Here is a 14717-nt window from a genome sequence, read left to right as displayed (position 1 = left end):
TGAAGTGGAAGGCATGGCTGGAAGAATTTGAATCCTACGCCGACAGTCGTGGCCTATTTCTAGATACCGGTACAGTTGAACAAAAAGCGCAGAGAAGGGCGTTACTTCTTTTCACTGCTGGTCCCACAGTTCGGGAAACATTTAAGACACTTTTGAATACTGGAAGAAAGGATGAGTACCGGAAAGCGGTAGATGCATTAAATGCACACTATGTAGTGACACCGAATGCTACATTTCAACGCCATTTGTTTTGGAGAACGAGACAAGAAGATGGCCAGACAATTGCTCAGTACGTGACGAGACTACGCCAGCTAGCTGTTGGATGCAATTACATGCCAGCTGATTTGGACAACCAATTATTGGATCAAGTCGTACAGCACTGCAGATCAGATAAACTCAGAAGACGTCTACTGGAAAGAGGGAGTGAGTTGGAACTCACCGATGCTTTAGCCATTGCTGCTGCATTAGAGGCTGTTGAAGGGCAATTTCATACCATGACCCTGAAAGACAACTCAAGCCAGCAAATTAAGAGACTCTCACATCGCCATAACCAGCCAAGATATACGTCGACACAGGACGTGGAGTGTTATCGATGTGGAAACCGAGGTCACTTTGGAAAAGACCCATATTGCCCGGCCAAAGGCAAAGTTTGCAGAAAGTGTGGAGGTAAGGACCACTTTGCAAAGAAGTGCAAAAGCAAGTCCAATGCAGACCAGAAAAGGAAGAGTACAACTTCCAAAGGCAAAGCCTGGGGGAAAGGAAAGTATCCTGGAAAGAAAGATACCATTCGCCAGATAGACGGTGACGATGATGATACCCAGGAGGAACAGAGTTGTTACTAATTTACGTTGAATGAAGTACTTCATGAGAAGGTCCCAGTGATCATTGGTGGAGTGACAGTGCAGGTCATTGTAGACTCAGGCAGTGACAATAATTTATGGGAGAAGTTGAAAAGGAAAAAGATCATCTGTACCTCAAAGAAGTGTTCCAAGAAACTGTATCCATACACAGCAACCAAGCCATTGCAGACCATTGGATGTTTTACTGCAACTGTTGAAGCTGAAGATAAGTACACCGAAGCAGAGTTTATGGTCATAGAAGAGAGGGGAGAACCATTGCTGAGTAGAAACAAGACCTGGCAATACTTCATATTGGAGCTTGTGTCAATTCAATTCAGTCATACGAGGATATGAAGCAAGAATTCCCCTCAGTCTTCCAAGGAGTAGGAAAGCTGAAAGGTCGACAATTGAAGCTAGCGGTAGATGAAACGGTCAAACCCAAGGCACAACCAATGCGCCGAACTCCGTTTGGACTTAGTGGGAAAGTCGAAGCCAAAATTAAAGAATTGATCGAACAAGACATTATTGAACCTGTGGAACATTCAACACAATGGGTCAGTCCCGTAGTGATTGTGCCCAAACCAAAGGGTGACATAAGACTATGTGTTGACATGAGAATGGCCAATGAAGCTATAATTAGAGAACGACACCCCATACCAACAGTGGAGGAAATACTTCAAGAACTAACTACCAGCAAGGTATCTCAAAAATTGATCTGAAATGGGGCTATCATGAATTAGAGCTGGATCCAGGTTCCCGAGATGTAACAACATTTGTGACTCACTGTGGATTGTATCATTACAAGAGACTATCATTTGGAATTAATGCAGCTTCGGAGATCTACCAGTATGAAATCCATTGAGTGATTCAAGGCATTCCTGGAGTTGCCAACATTTCTGATGACATCATAGTCCATGCACCAACGAAGGAAGAGCGGTATTTCCGACGCTGAGAGTGAACAACCAAGAAGCAACGACAATATCGCAGGCAGGCCGAAATGAAACCGGAAAGTGCTCAAACGATACGAAGACTTTGTGCCATAGTTTTAATAAGAACTTTGGGACAGTATTTTAATCTTATATCATAAAGTGCATGTATGAGTGCTGTAGGAAGTAAATTTTATGTAGTTGAGTTATAGTATTACCATTAGTTACGATGTTTGTATGTTTCCGAGGGATATTGGTAAGTGAAGGTAAAGTTTATTTCTGATTAAAGGAGGGATGTCATGATAATGAATATGTATGAGATGTACCGGAAGTCACGTGGTATGAGAGAGAGATAAGAGCACAAGCAGGAGAACAAAGGAAACTGGAGAATAAAGACTCGGAGAAGTTTACCTGATAAAACTTGTGTTTGATGTTTTATTAACTTCACATTTCGGGCCACAAATGTGACAGCGGCCACATCACCACTGGGGCGTGGCTTGAGCGGGGCTTGCTGCTGAATGGCTGTCTCGTATGTGTGGGTCCGGATTTGGATCCCCTGCCATCTGCTGCAGTGATTGGTTGATTTGATCGCTATTCCTGCAGCCTATGGGAGCGGACTTCTCAACCCGCGTGTTGTTTGCTCAATCACTGTGTTCGAGGACCGTTTCCTGTGTTGGTCTGCTACATGTGTTGGTCTGCTATGATCAGATGATAATAAACTTGAACTTAATACTTAGAGACACTGATTGCAAGAGAAAGGAAATTTTAAATTTTATGATACATTGGTTTGGATTAGGGTATTGTGTTCAAATTTTTAAAAAAATCATACTTTAGGAAAGATACAAAGACTTAAGAGAGTTGAAAATGAGTTTATCAGAATTATTTTCAAGGTGAGGGACTTTAGTTTCATGGATAATGTGGAGAAGCTTGGGTTGTTATCTTTAGAACAAAGATGGGCAAAGGATATGATATTTAAAATTAAAATTAAAATATAACTGCCCCAGTGGTGGAAGTGTCAAAAACCAAAGGGACTCAAATGAAGATGGGAGGCAAAAGGATCACAAAGGGACACGAGTAAAAACATTTTATTTTTAAATGCTGCACATGGTTAGGATCTGAAATGCACTGCTGAGCTATGGTGGTGGTTGGAAGGGTGGTACAGGCTCAACCTATTACATAAAACTAACAGTACTGCACAGTACTGCCATGTCAGCCCACAATCTTGTGTCAACCTATCTAACCCTACTCTTTCACATTCCAAAACTACCCGTTTCCTTTATAATCTATGTGCCCATCTAAGAACCTTTTAACTGTCCCTATTGAATCAGCCTCAACCATTATTCCTGGCAGTGGATTCCAGGCACCCATCTCCAGCTTCACCCTGTATGACTCATCTTCCTCCATCTGACCCCCTTTTATCTCCACTCTCTTTATGTCTCTCTCTTTGTTAGGTACCTGCCAATCAACATCCTCTGTTTTTGAATGCCATCCCTCATCTTCCCCCCCCCCCCCCACCCATCCCCATCCATCATTCTTCATGTCTCCCTGGTTCTCCAACTCTTTATTGTCCCCTCTCACTTTGCCCTCATTATAATGGCTCTATCTCCCCTCTGCTATCTCAGTCTTAATGAAGGGTTCCAACCTGAAATGTTGACACTGATGTTGCTCAACCTGCTGAGCTCCTCCAGGTTTTTGTTTTTGTGGCTCATTCCAGCATCTGCAATTTCTTGGATCTCCAACCCCTTAGCGATATCCATTTTGGGTTCCATCAAGACAGGAAGGATGAAAATTCATTGTAACCTGAGATTAAATATTTCAAAGAACCAAATCATTGAGATGAGTTTGATTTTGCAGGTAATCTAAAATTAACAGGAATCTTGAAAAAAAACTTCTAACTGAAATAAAAAATACTGCAGATCTAGGAACTCTGAATTAAAAATGTAAAATATTAGAAATACTCAGCAGATCTGGAAGCATTTAAGGAAAGAGAAATTAAGCAATGTTTCAAGTATAAGGCCCTTTGTCAGAAGAAATAAAGAGGTCACTCTATCGAGGATATCTACGAGAGGTGGTGTCTTAAGAAAGCAATCTTGTCCTCAAGGACCCCCCACCATCCAGGCCATGCCCTCTTCACTCTGTTACCATCGAGAAAAGGGTACAGGAGCCTGAAGATAAACACTCAATGGCACAAGGACAGCTTCTTCCCCACTGCCATCAGATTCCTGAATGATCAATGAACCAAAGTCACTGCCTTTCTTTGACTTTTTGTGCACTATTTTTAATTTATTTTTGTAAGGTGATTTATATGAATGTTTGCACTGTGATGCTGCTGCAAAACAATGAATTTTGTGAATTGTTCATGACAATAAATTTTGATTCTGATATCCTCGGCTAAAAGCCATGATTTGCTTGAAAGCAACAGATTAAAAACATATTTGAAAAAGCCTCTTCCATCACCAGCACATGATGGCTTTAGAGTGTTGGACTTTTGAAAGTACAAGATGCATTACATAAAATTATAAAGCTTCTTTGTCATTACCTCAAAAAATGTGTGTCCATCACTGATTGGAAGGACAAGAGCAGCAGGCCATGAGAGCATTGCAAGTTCTTATCTGAGTCGTACACCATCTTGGATCTTTTAACAGTATTGAAGGAACAGTTTTATTGTACAGAAAACTGCAGTTCAAATATGATCATCATTGCCTTTCAATTTGGAATGGGCAATAAAATCTGCCCTTGCAAATAACATAATAATAATTCAATAAATTACAAAATTAAATCCTGTCTGATTTGGGATTATCTCTGCTAAGATGATTTTTACCAGGCTGGCCAGATGTGACAAGATAACAACTATGTTTTGATGCTTACTCTGTTTAATTCAAAGTAAACGCAAGGTTATTTTAAAGCACTTGTGGGTGGACAAAAGGGTGTAATATACCCATTAATGTGTTTGGGTTTCACAACTAGAAATCTGTTTTTATCAGTTTGCATGGCTCTGATGGGAATATGAGACATGGGGAGAGAACCAGAAGCCCTTATTCATCCTCTCTGTGTGCCTGGGCAGTCTGGGTAATCTCGCATTCCCCAGAGAGTGTGCTGTGCCTGGCACTGCAGACAATGTATGTCTTGTGTTAGTAATTCACCGTCGTGGTAGTCAATCTGGTGCCGGCCTCAGCTATGTGACCCTCTCGAGAGCAGTCTCTTTCTCTGTATCACCATGCAAAACATTTCTCTTTCACTCCTTGACATTTTACAGATTGAGATGTTTTGCTGACTGTTTACCCGATCCTTGCTCTTTCTAATCCCAGCTCCCCTCCCCCTTCTCCCTACCCAAACCACTGCATCTCCTCCCTCAACCACCCTGACCCAATGCTCCCCCCTCTCTATCTCAACCCCTTCACCACAAAATAGCACCATAAGATGGTCTTCCTGGGCTCACATTCCAACCGATCATCAGTGTTTGGGAGACCACATGCTAGTGTCAAATGTTAAAAAAATAGCAACTAGTGTGCTGCCAAAAAAAGTGAGTCTTGAGATAGGTCTGCTTAGCGACAACTTATGTCTTTTTGCAGCACCCTTGCCATAATGAGAATAAAAGCACTCTTTTCAGTTAAAAATAAAGTAATAGTTGTATGTGGCAAATTTAAATCTTCAACACTAGCAGTTGCAGCAATCTACTGACTTTTTAAAAATCAGACCAAGCACAGCGTTTATTGAAGCTCTAGGGTTAACCCTGTCACCATGCTACATTTCTCCTGCAGTACTTCAGGTTTCAATTATTCAGAGATTTAGTGACAGAACTAGATTTTTATTGAGTTTTAGGAAATTTTAGACATAATTCTATTTATTGTTTATAAACTGCACTGCAAATCTCTCCCCAAATTTGCTAAATGTAACATTGCAAAATGTAACAGCAGTTCCATGATTTTATCAGTGAAATGCAAATTAATAATTACAATTAAGGTGTTATCCTGAGTCCAATGGAGTTTTAAATGGTATGGACTTTACTATTATTAGAGTAGACTTGGTGTGAATGTACTTGGCATTTGCAAGATGTCACTTTCAACGGGGTCATTGTGGGCTCCTGTCCCTGCACTCGGCCTGAAGCTGCAGCAAAGGGCAATTTCAACCAGGAGGCCCTTTTAAAATGTCTCATATGGGAATCAGAAAATAAAATAAGTGCAGAATGAATAGAGGATGATGGTGACCCCAGTGAGAGTGGAGTGTATTAACTGGAGGAGAGAGGCCGGCCTCCCTGTGGAGAAACAGACTCTTTCATTTGCAGCCTACAACTAGGCTTCAGAGGGCTTTTGTGTGACAAGGAATCTTCTTCACCCCATTCTCGACAATAGGCGTTTTGTGAGAGTAAGACAGAAAAGAGAATCATCCTCGGCAGGGGAAGCTTAAGCCTACAGATGCTGGGAGAGGATGATTTATTGCCCAAATGGTGGCATTTGGCCGTCTTCCCAGCTACAGTGATGGCAGAGAATTTTTTTTGTGCATTTGGGAAGGGGAGGGAAAGTGAATGGGGATGCTGGAGCAGGCAGGGGGATGGTTTAAGACTTTGAGACAAAACAAATTTATTTTGATACCTAATGTCAAAGACCCCTAGACTGTTTTATTAAATGCAGGAAAAGAAGTTATTGACATTTAGTTTCTGCACACATACTAAGTGCAAATGAAGGGCAGAGGACAAAGAAAAAGTAGGGAGGGTGAGTCTGGTGAAGTGGGATGAAGATGGGAGAGATTGTGAAATGAAATGGGGACAGGTGGATGGAGGGAGGGAAAATATAAGAAGAATTGAGGAGAGAGTCCACAAGGCCAATATAAACCTACTTTACTATCATTTTAGTTAATCAGATAAGGACAATGATACAAATTATTTCACTTAATTTTGCAGGATTTTAAAAAATGCTCTCCCTTTCTGATTTTGTACATTATTGCTGGAATCCCCTCTTTGAGTGTCCTGTATACAGATGCTTTCCCATACTCTTGACCTTTGTTTGTTGTTTACATTTCTCTCTTTTGCATATGTATCATTTTCTTGAGTACAGGTTGCATTAATGGTTAGTTGAAATTCTGCCTGGCCAGCAGGAAAAAAGGAATCTCAGGCTTGTATGTGATTTCAGGTATATTCTCTGACAATAAATCTGAACTTTGAACCCTCACATTGATCACTTATGCTGTGCATGGCTTATATTATTTGTTGACAGGACTGAATTTCATATTAACTTTTCTTCTCTATATTAATGACTATCTCAAAAATAATTTCCAGAAATTGAGGAAGGTATCAAGAAATATATTTTACACACACTGTGAATGTTGTAAAAAAACACACTAACCATTATCACTGCTACAAATGCACTACTTTGACATTAGACATACTGGCATTACACATATCACCTGGTTTACGTATGACATATTGACTACACAGGCATTGACACTTCAGTCAAAGCATGACACAGCAACAATACTCAGTCTTTTACTCTGATGTAAGTATGACATATTGGCATTACACACACAACCGTTTTGAAATAAGTTTAACATGCTGGCACTTCACATTCGATCACCCTGGTTTATGAGCATTACAGATACACAATAATAATTGCAACACTGGAATTGTGCCAAGAATAATTTAGTCAACTAAAAAGTCAACAACCTGCTTGATACATCATCTAATTTTTATTCTTATTGAACTTAATTTAAAAAATCAGGAAATATGTAAAAGAGCTGTGTTTCATTTTCACTCTTTTGCAGGACCCCACAATCAAAAATTAACCAATTTTCACTCTTGTGTGTGGAGCATTTTTCTTTGGCTTCATTCCCCATGACTCTTGTATATTGTATAATGAGATATGCTGAATGTTTTCACTGTTACAATTGTGTGCTGATGTTGGGAACTCACTCCAGTAAAGGTATTTGACATCAGCATTACTCACATTGCTCCACTGAAAGGTCAATGATGTGACATGTTAAATTTGTTTCCCTTTCTGCAGATACAGTTTTAGTTTTTCCAGAAGTTCTGATTTCATTATGCAGGTACACAATCCTTTATCTGGAACCCTTGGGGGACAGTGTGCTCCAAATTTCGGATTTTTCCGGATTTCAGAACAAAAGCTAGCTGCCCCAGATTTAAGCCCACCCGAATTGTGCTGCTGTATCCACCCCCTTCCAATCGCACAGGCGTCTCTCTTCCTCCACCTGAGTCGTGCTGCCGTCTCTCTCTCTCTCTCCCCTCCCCCAACCCGAGTCGTGCTGCCATATCTCTCAACCCTCACCCACCCGAGTTGTTCTGTCGTCTCTCTCTCCTCTCCCCACTGCCTGCCCAAGTTGCGCTGCTGCCTCTCTCCCCCCTCACTCACCTGAGTCACGCTGCCATCTCTCTCCCCCCGACCCACCTGAGTCGCGCTGCTGTCTCTCTCCCTCTGCTGTACCACCACCAGGAAAAAAATGATGGTTTTTGATGCTTTCTTGATTTTAGATGTCCAGATAAAGGTTTGTGTACATGTATTAGCATTATATGTATTACTGCTCAGTGACTAGAAAGTCTATTTTGGTAGCATATTCCTACAATTCATTCTGAGGTAGCACATTTCTGATGCAGCAGTTTTGACTTAATGACTTTTGAGAAAAAGTTTATTTTTCTGATTACGCCATGCTTTAATGTAGATGAAATTTAACTAACCTATAATAGGGAGTAGTTGATTGGACAGCATAAAAAAAGCTTTTATCATGTGTATTCACACATGCAGCTTTCCCCTGAGTATTTTATAGGTGGTGTACAGGAAACCACTCTGTACAATAACTTCCCAGGAAATATACGATGAAACAGTTTATGGGACCTTTGCTCCAATTTTTCCCATAATATTCCTGACCTTTTAATGTTTGAACCAAATATCAAAATAAGAAAACAGCTCTACCTGCATTCAGAAAAAAAATCACCTTGATACGTAGAAGCACTTACAACATCAAACGAAGTGAATAAACTGGTTGTAAATATGAAATAAACTGGAGAAACATAGCAATGTCTTAGAGATGCTTATATTATACTCATGAGTCCTTTTTAACAATTTATGTACTTGTTTTCAAGGCTGATGAATGAATAAATGATACATCATTGACTTGGCTGAACAGGCCATTATCAGTCCACCCACAATGTATTTTGCTTCAGGACAGAATCAATACACAAGTGAGTATTCATTCGTTTTTTGCAGTATTGCCAGATTTATTTATCTGTAACTGTTGCTAGGTACAATAAAGTGCAAGTTTCCAGTATTTTTTTTTTGCTTATAACAAGGCACTCATCTTTCCTTGATTTTTCTCCTCCATTTTCCTTAAGGTGCTGATTGACACTAGGCACTGGGTTTCTGGTGTCAGAATACAGAACCTGGCATGTAACTCATTTATCCTAAAAGCAAAATGACCATTCTGAAGATATTTGAGTACAAGGTCTTCACAGACAAATCTTATTTTCTTCTCATCCAACATTTCCACGTTTTTGCTTTTTCTGTTGATCCCAAAGGATCATGGCTGGCTTGTCCTCATTGTGGTTGAGAAGCACTGCAGCTGATGGTAGTGTTCCCAAAATGAGCCTTGTTAAAGTAAGTCAAAAACAATAAAAATGAAGATCTCACTTGGGTCTCCTTAGCTTACAATTTCATCTTAAAAAATGTCACACTGAACAAAGCACGGGAACTTTTTCCCTTTGGAGTTCTACAGCACAGAAACAGCCACTGTGATCCAACTTGTCCATGGTGACCAATCTAGTCCCATTTGACTGCATTCAGTCCAAATTTATCTAACTTTACACTGGCACTATCTTTTTAGTACTTCTGTCATTTAAATTAGAATACTTCAATGCTCCCCACCCTCCTTCCTTTGTAACATCTTTAGACCAAAGCACATCAACACACTTTGGTCTGACTTCATTTGTTCTACCCTCAATAAACCTAAGGCTTTCCAAAACTCTACTGCCATGTTCTTCCTTACTTTTCTCCATTCTTCCATCACACATTTGTTTGATGAGTTGTACTGCCTCTCAAACAATATGCTAACTTGAAACTTTTATCACATTATGCTTAATATATTTTTCTATGGAATTGAATATACATTTTAATGGAAGTTAATGCAATAACAATAATTTCTCGGCTGCTTTGCAGCTCTCTGAAAATTTGAGCAGTTATTTCACAGCACAAGTTACACATGCATGTCTGAGACTATTTTGGCTATGGTAACCTGCCTTGAACCCTCCAATATCCATAGTATATGAATTAAAAAAGTGTATTGGTAGAGTAAGAAGGCTAAGCAAACAACCAAAATTTGTACTTATGGTCTCATAATCATAAAGAATTGACCACACCCTGTTTTCATAACAATGCATTGCACTTTATAGACTCCTCTGTTTTCAGATTCCTCTTGGGGCTTATTTGTTCTACCCCCATAATAGAGTACCAATGCCATTGAGATATTTGATCTCCAATTTTTGCTGATTGATGATCTCTAAATGTAATCACTCAACAATTGTTTACTGTGTTTTTGCTGTAAAGGACTAAAGCTGAGGTATTCCTTCCCTAAACAACTTTGCCTCTCTATTTCTCCTTGTTAAAACCAAATTTTTAAAAAAGTATTGAAGAATCCATCAGTCCTTTATATTTGAGAACAGAAGTATTCATCTGCTCTAAGCCTCTCTTAGAATTGTACACCTGAATTAAATCTCCTTTCAACCTCTTTTATTCCTCCGCCTTCTCCATTTTCTTCCACAACTGTCATTCTCTAGCCCTGGAAATATCCTTATAAATCTTTTCTTTCTCAATATTTTTATTAACATTGTAATTTCACATCAAAAAAATACAGAGTACATACAGACATGTTTAAAAGTCAAAAAGACACACTACATTTAAATCATATCATTTCATACAAGATACCCCACCTTTACAATCAAACAAATTAGATTGTATTAATATTGTATTACTTTATTATAAAAAGATCTAAACCTACTACCAAGAAAGAAGCTGTTTGGCCAAAAAAAAGACAGGATTCTTATCAGAATAATAATTTACCTCATTAGTCAACACTTTTACTTTCATATCAAATCAAAGATTATGAAAGTAATTCAAAAAGGGCCCCCTTTGAAAATTTGAATTCAAATTAGAAATTGAGAATCTAATCTTCTCTAAATTTAAACATGACATGACCTCACATCGCCTTTGAGCGTGAATTGACAGAGCGACTTCCCTCCCTCCGTCTGAGCAATAATTTACCCTTATAAATTTTTTAATCTTGTCACATCTTTCATGCAGTGTAGTGATAGAGCATAGTCCTTTAGCTGTGACTTAACTAGAACTGTATACAGTTCTCACATGATCCCTCTGCATTTATGTTCTATGATGTTTTAACTCCTTTTCTGACAGTCCTACTACATGTCCTGTCATACATTGTTTCCTCTGTTTCCGTACACTTTATCATTTATCACGTATTCTTTCACTTTATTTTCCTTACTCAATTTTCTGCAACTGAGTTCTACATGTCTCTGTAATGCCCACTTTTATCTTGTTGCACTCTAGAATTACTTTCCTCATTATCAAACATGGTCTATTTTGCTATTATCTTCAAATATCTTAATCACATCATGTAAGTATGATTCATTCAGGGACTAATTTAAGGACTCTTACTTGTGTACTTTATTGATTTTCTTTGCTCTCCCTACATTGCAATCATTTTGTTTGCATTTATTATCTGGTTACTGTCCTTTTAATTGTTTACAAGTTCATGCTGTTTGCAGTAATTTTGGCACTACCAATTAGTGGTAATTCTGCTGCACCTGCAGGAAAAAGGAATCTCAGGGTTATATGTGATGTCTTGTATGTACTCTGACAATAAATCTGAAATCTGAATTTAAGTAATTAATCCTGAAAAGCAAGGAGCCCAGAATCAATCTTGAGAAACTCTAGTCCAGACAGTCCTTTAGCCACTGAAACATCCACTGAACATTATCTTTTACTTTTTTTTGACTGAATGTATTTTTAACCCTACTTGTCATGTTTCTGTGCATGTGCTTTCTACTTTCATGTTCATTCTGTTCCGTGGCATTTGCTACACCTTGCTAAATCCACATTAGCCACCTTTATTGACCAGATGCAACCTTCTCTGAACAAATACTTCATTAACATATTGCTCTCTGGTTTATGGTTGATTTTTTTCTCCAATAATATTATTCCCATAGTCAACATTCTGTTTCTGTAGTTATTTGGCCTATTTCATTTTGTTTTTCTGAACAATGGTAGTACATTAAATATCTACCATTCCTCTGCCTGAAACTAAAGTAAATTGGAATATGATAGCCAGATCTAGCCCTATTTTGTTTGCTTCTTTTAAGGTTCTAGATAAATTTTATCTACATTTCAAATTGTGGAACTCCATAATAATGTTTCCTCACTCTGTTTTTATCATTTCTAAAAATTCACATTCTTTCTTATTAATGTCAATATGTATATCACTTTACTCTTTATAGACAGGCATAAAGTACTCAATTAAAAATGATATAAGCTTTATGTTTTAACATGCATATCACATTCTTCTTTATGTATAATACTTTTTTTCACTAATTTATGAAATATTTTCAGGTCTTCTTTGATTTTACCATCCATTCCCTTTCAAAAACTCCCTTTATCTTCATAATTTCCTTTTTATTTTCACTTTCACACTTCTTTTTATTGTTCCAGGCCTTCTGGTGTGTTATCTTGAGGAGAAAATCTCCTTTTCTCAATATCTATGTGGGTCTAGATCTGGATGGTTATTCTTTTATTTAACTGAGTATATAATCCAGCTTTACACCCCCACAAATTTTCTCCTTAAATGCCTTCTGCTGAGACCTGCAAGTTTCCAGGCCACTTTTGCTAAATAATATCTCAGATTGGTAAAATTGTCCTTACCAATGAAAATAATTTTAATTTCTGGTCTAAGTTTTTTTATCTTTAACCATGCAATATCAACTAAATTACACTTCCTGCCTTTAAAACTCTTACAATGTTACTACTGTTTATGTTAAGTCCAGCACCATCCAATTTTGTTGAGTTGCTACGTACTGACTAAAAAAGTTAACTTTAAGAATTCTATACCTTCTATATTGGTTATTCTGCTGCTGACCCTGTCAATAGTAGTCCCCACTTGTGGTGGTACACCACCGGCCTACTGCAGGGGGTGACCTCTGTACCTGCAGAAGAGCACAGGGTCAAGACAACACCTGACCGGCTGTCAATCAGCTGACCTGAATGGACCAAGCCCCACCCAGTCAGCTGTCAATCACCCTCTGGGATATAAGCCAGAGCCAGCCCTTTGAAAACACTCAGAGCTTGCAACAGCATTCCTCGCAGCTAGCTCTGTGGAAGTTTATGTCAAATAAAACCTGTTGAACAGACTTTGTTTTGTGTGTTTGCTTCTGTTTGATAGCGCACCATACCATTATTACTGCTTCACTATTATTGTCCTTCTCCAGAGAATCTTCGATATGCCCTTGGGGGACTACAGAACATTGAGCAATGTGATGAACCATTTTTTGTTCCTCAGTACAACCCAAATCGACTTGCTTGTTGATCTTTATTAGCATAGCATCCCTTCTCCTGGCTGTAATTATTTCCTTAATAAATATTGCTACATCCTCTTTTTTCATTTCTCTCTCTAAAACATATGAAAAACCTGTAACCAGGAATATTGAGTTGCCATCTTGGCCATCTTTAAGTTATTTTTCAATAATTGTCATATCATTATGTTCCTTCATGTCCACATTCACTCTCGGTTCACCGCTTTATTTTTGAAACATTGCACAATTACTCTTTGCCAAATCTTTTTGCGTTTTTATTTCCTCTGACTTCTAAACACATTCTTCTGCTTTTCAATTTTGTTTGCTAAACTACCTCTATTCTGTATTTTTTGCCTCTCTTCTTAAATTGCTGTCACATTCTTATCTCTGCCAAACAAATAATAAAAACAGAAAATTTTGGATCATCTGTGGAAATAGGAACAGAATTAATATTTCAAGTTGATTACCTATTATTAGAATCAAAACCATCCACATTCATCTGCCTAACCTGAGTATTTTTAGCATTTCCACTTTTATAGGGTTTCCCAATCGGGTCGGTTTGAATCTAGAGTTCAGGTTGCCGATGGATTGAACAGGAGTCTGTACATCTGCAGAGACCGTGGGAGTGCTGGAGTTGAATCCATTCAGTGAGTCTGAAGGGACTCTTCATTCTCTTTCTCTTGTACCAAAAGTTGTGCCAGGTGACACTAACAGCAACTCTTTGCCTTACAGCAGGCAGAAGATAATTTAATGTAATATTATATGTTCTGTATTATTACATGACAATAAAAGAATCTTGAATTTTGAGTCTATATTTCCATCAAGTCAGCTTTTAGCTCTATCACTTGGAAGACTGATTTAGTTTTAGGAATGCAAAGATGGCATACTGAAATGTTATCCTGTATTCCTTTAGAAAAGATAACGTATAATTTAAGGGGCAAATATAATTTTTTGTCAAAATATGGAACCCATACTTAAAAATTCTTGGTTTAATCTCTCAATCCACTCTGATGTGGTATCTAGGTTTCCACAGATAAATAGTTGTGGTCTCCTTTCTTCTTTCTTGGTGGGTAGAAGGGGGAGGAGAGTGGGTGTTAATGGGGAGGATGAGGGAGGTTGGGTTTTTTAATTTAAGTTATATATTTTCTGTATGAATATATTATAATTGATGTTATATGTTTTAAAAATTATAAATAAAATAATAAAAAGTCAGCTTTTTGGTTTTTGGTAACTATTTATGTAATGTTGTCAAGTATTATTTAATATGTTCCTCTAAAGTTCCTTAAGACACTTTGCTATGTTAAAGGCAGAAAATTTTGTTAATGATTTTCCATTTTTAGGGAGAAAGATTTTGGTGAGGAAATCTGATATGAA

At 38.1% G+C, this 14717-nt stretch overlaps 1 protein-coding gene and 1 long non-coding RNA gene across 14 annotated transcripts in view; both read right to left on the bottom strand.

The window, feature by feature from the left end:
- prdm16 (PR domain containing 16) overlaps window positions 1–14717 on the bottom strand; it is an 829575-nt gene that overhangs the window by 432488 nt on the left and 382370 nt on the right. The window lies entirely within an intron of this gene.
- The window catches only part of LOC138754357 (uncharacterized), a 40312-nt gene that overhangs the window by 3193 nt on the left and 22402 nt on the right, over window positions 1–14717 (bottom strand). Inside the window, exon 2 of the long non-coding RNA XR_011351698.1 lies at window positions 3408–3565. This is a non-coding gene — a long non-coding RNA (uncharacterized lncRNA). The remainder of the gene's footprint in view (window positions 1–3407; window positions 3566–14717) is intronic.

This window comes from Narcine bancroftii, chromosome 2 (genome assembly GCF_036971445.1).
Source record: "Narcine bancroftii isolate sNarBan1 chromosome 2, sNarBan1.hap1, whole genome shotgun sequence".
Classification (NCBI taxonomy): domain Eukaryota; kingdom Metazoa; phylum Chordata; class Chondrichthyes; order Torpediniformes; family Narcinidae; genus Narcine; species Narcine bancroftii.
The sequence above is the reverse complement of the archived record's forward strand: the minus strand, read 5'-3'. Positions and strand labels throughout refer to the sequence as shown.